At 41.6% G+C, this 4,170-nt stretch overlaps 1 long non-coding RNA gene across 1 annotated transcript; it reads left to right on the top strand.

The window, feature by feature from the left end:
• The first annotated feature begins 1,402 nt into the window (after positions 1–1,402).
• On the top strand, positions 1,403–2,708 carry LOC141928482 (uncharacterized). The gene is made up of 3 exons (XR_012624773.1): positions 1,403–1,503; positions 2,116–2,196; positions 2,610–2,708. It is a non-coding gene; the product is annotated as an uncharacterized LOC141928482 (long non-coding RNA).
• The last annotated feature ends 1,462 nt before the right edge of the window (positions 2,709–4,170 follow it).

Below are 4,170 nucleotides of genomic sequence, written 5' to 3'. Positions count from 1 at the left end.
TGAGGTGTGTGAGTCCCTTATCTCTTTTGTCTGCAGTTTATCACCACTGAGGGCAAGTGAAAGGGGAATAATATCTAGTTCACAAGAGAAGATTGGATTAAGCTTTCCCAAAACTCTTACAGGAGTTATTTCCTTTTCACTCTCATCTGGTTTAGCCTAACTCCTTCGGGCTATTTCCAAATCTGTAAAGGAGAAGGTCTTGGTATGTGGGAGAGAGGGGAGGATGACCAGCGCGTTCCTTCTTTGTGGAGGAAATTGCCTTTGACTGCTGTGAAGTAATTAGGAGACCTACGAAGTCCTAGCTGAGTGCAGGACTTCTCTTGCTGTGGAGCTTTCTTCTTCAGATTCCTTTTTACTGTGCAAACTTATTGCTCTGTAATGGGTGTCTCTTATAGGTGTTTATTAGAATCGTTATTTATTAGAAGAGACCTGGGTGCTCTCATAGCTGGCTGTGGTTATACTCACTGCCCTTGTCTACAGCTCTAGTTACTTCAACTCAGTTTATGCATGTGAAATAGCTAATGAAATACTGGAGCAGATTGAGGTGGTTGAGTTTATATACTATGATACTGAATTTTTTTTATGTTCTCTCTTCATTATTGTGTACAATCTTGGCATAAGCCCTTTCTAAAATATACCTAAATGAAAGGTAGATGCAAGTGTAACACAGAGCAATGCTCCCTTGGCTGCAGACAAGCATGTGAGGATGCCTCGTGCTGAATGCACGGTCTGTCCAAGGTGAAAGTACAGGCAGCGACACCGAGAGAAACAACGCAGACACCTGCCATGTACATGCGTGAGACGACACCACTAGATAAAAATTACTCAGAGTGATAATATAGAGCACCACATGATGGTGTTTCCAATTAACTTTTATTGTATGAATCCTTAACTTTTCCCTTAACTTTTATTTTTGGAATCAAGAGGGAAAAGGCAGCCAGTGTCTCTCTGCAGAATTCTACCTGGCTCACTCTGTGACTTGGAAATAACCCTGTATTTTATTTCTGTGTGAGAAGGGCTTCCGCAGCAGCAGAGTACAGGGTGAGCTTGGTCCCACTCTGGTGCAGGGGAAGGATGCTGCTGCTTCTGATACGGTGAAATCCAGCCTCTGTCAGCACCTCCGTTCCACTGCATTATATTAATTTTAGTAGAAATGATGCAGTCTGGGTGCAAGGTGGTTCTCAATCATAAGTATTAGTTTGGGCAGGGTGGGTAATCCAAGCGAAGGCTGATTATACAGAGGAGATGATTTTGTGCTTCCTAAATCGTTAGTGCCCAGATACTGCAATTTTTTCTTAGCCTTTTTCAAATATATCATAATTTGCTTTACATGCATGTGTGTGAAAAAGAGAATGCACTTACAGAATATTATGTTTTACTATTCCAGTGGCAGCTTAACTTAGAAGAAGTGATCAGAAATAGACACTCATCACTTTCCAGCTAATACCACGCTGTTTGCAAATGGAACAGGAGAAAATCTCTGCATCTCGAAGGCTCTGACAGGTAACTGCGAGGAAGTTTATAACAGCCCTTGGAGCTGAAATGAAGGGCAGCTTTCCATGCTTTTTCATTTTGAGGAGGCAGGCAGTGACTTTTTCTTGCTCACTAATGGACAGTGCTGATCAGCACAGCGTCTTCCCATTCGTGTCGGACCTTTGATTTTCAAGGACTACATGGTTCTTTTTCTAACAATTTCCTTATTTCTCTCTGGTTACTATTGGAACTGCTGCATCTTCTTTGAGCTCCTGGGCACTATGAGACATCTCCTGGATGTTGAATCTTGTCATTTTTGATAAATCTCTGTGAACCACAGAGCTCAGCTGAAAGTGCACCTCAGCATCCTGAAGTGCCAGTTTAATCTATTTCTAGCATTGGAAAAAAAGAGGGGAAAGCGAAAACCTCACGGCTTTATACCAGTAATAACGATGGGAACGAATTGGCTTTCAGAAAATAATTTAATCCCTGGAGTATTGGAGATGGCTTTTGAGCATCATGTTTAACAGAGCCTGAGGTAGGGGAAGTGTCCTGTTGTTGTGGCTTATATTAAAAAAAAAAACCAAAACATTTTTCTTCTAAAAGTTCATTAAACTGTAGTTTTATTTTACTGTTTTCCAGACTGAAACTGCAAGTGGAACAGTCTTCTCTTGGAAATCCTGAGGATTGTTTTTGCCTTAGCATCGTCAGATCACTTCTTGTGTATGTGCCCTTCATATCCTGTTATCTGAGTTTGTGATCTGGAGGGACAGAGTATTAATCATGGTGGTGGGGAGGCCAGTGGCAGTTCTTTTTAAGAGATGATTGATTACTCACTAGTAGAGCTAGAGGAAGCTTTTAAAGACAAAAATGGGTGCTGGCTATGTATTTGCCATTGGAAAGCCAGCAAAATTAGGTCTCTGTGTCTTAGTCTTTGAAATTTCCCTCTGGATTCACCAGGGTAAGCGGACAAATTTCACTACTGCTTTCATAATTCCATCTGGGTTAAGACAGTCCTTACTGCAGCAGTTGCCATCAAATGAAATGTCAGACGAATGCCAGGGAAGATGAGAATTGAAATTTGGATGCCACGTCTGCCTGGTTTCCAGGATCAGAGAGAGTTTATTTCCTCACAGGTGTTGATCAGCAGCTTCACTGGCTCTGGACAGGCTCCAGCTCTCCACGAGTCTGTGGATGGACTTCCTGGATGGCACCATGGGCTGATGGTAGACAGGTCTGTAGTTGTGTGTCTGCAGGAAAATGGTAAAACCCATCCTGTTTCAGTCTCCTCGCTTTCTCAGGCCAGCAAAATTCATACTTATTATAGGCTGCTTAAGGTGTTCCAGGACAAGCCCCTTCTTTTCACATATTTTTGCTTGTGGATTCCCTCTGTGCCTGGACATCTCTTTTTTGTGTTTTTGGGAATCACTGGTTCAAATTAAAACTATTCAGTATGATGTCTTGTCAAGTTTCACGCCCTTCAAAACAGCAGTCCTGTTTTAATGTTTGGGTTGCTTTAGGTTTCTCTCCAAATACCATTAATTATCTAGAAAATGTGCAAGTGTATCTGTAAGTATATAGAGTCCACAGAGGTACATGTAAATGTATCTGTAAGTGTTTTGAGGCCAGGTATTAGGAATAAACAGGATGACCACCTGTTTAGCATTCATCTGCCTAAACTACCATTTTCATTTGTACTGTGGCTGGGACGTATAAATCAATGCCCACAAAATAAAATTACTTTGTCTAATAATCCTTTGTGCCAGGGTTAGCAATAGTTCATTAGTCTTGCTTTGCATCTGCCAATGAAAGGTGCAGTTGAGAAAGAGAGAGCTCACGGAAAGGAGTATATTCTGTATGGGAAGGAGATGTCTTCCACTTTGGCCACCCTTTCTCTTCTTTTGATTGTAGGCTGCCTGGTGTGGTTGCAGTGTACACACAGCTTTTTTACTCTTGAAACAGCTTAGAGGATGGTATATGGTTTCATTTATTCCTGAAGAGCCCAAAAGGGCTCTCAAGTCTCTGAGCTATATGAAAACGCATGTGTGAGAAACTTTCAACAATGGGATCAATAATTATTTCAGCTGTCCTTTGGGTTTTGCCACTCATCCAAAAGGCACTTGTGCAAAGGCAAGTTGTCCCTTCCTGGCTAGAAATCAGTGTGCCTCTGACCAAGGTGACAGCATCGTACATGCTGACTAATGAGTGTCCCTTCCTGGGCCATCTAGGTGCTCCTCACTCATTACCCCGGTTTATGTAGCTTGACATGAGAGGTTGGTGTTGCCCCAGCAAGGTGGCATGGCTTCAGGTGATGATATTTTACTCACATAATTTGCCAAGTTCATCTTAGCAGCATTTTGTGATCTGGTTCCTCTCGATTGTGTCACTAAACTCTGCACAACATGCCAGAGACAATGTATGTAGCACTTCTGTGTCAAAGTTGACCAAACAAAACTTCAGCACACCCTTGGTAGTTTCAGCTTTTAATCAAATAATTAGAACTCTGCGTAGTGTGACTAGGAGGTTAGCAAATAAATTATGTCACTAATTAGATATCACATAATTAGTTGATGGCTCCTGGGATGCCACTTGATTTCTTTCACCACAATCATTATATAGTTACAACAAGTTTTACTAATGATCAACATGCAGTAGTTTCAAAATTTATCAAACCAGTAGATGTTGAGTGGTGGAGCA

This window comes from Strix aluco, chromosome 11, assembly GCF_031877795.1.
Source record: "Strix aluco isolate bStrAlu1 chromosome 11, bStrAlu1.hap1, whole genome shotgun sequence".
Classification (NCBI taxonomy): domain Eukaryota; kingdom Metazoa; phylum Chordata; class Aves; order Strigiformes; family Strigidae; genus Strix; species Strix aluco.
The sequence above is the reverse complement of the archived record's forward strand: the minus strand, read 5'-3'. Positions and strand labels throughout refer to the sequence as shown.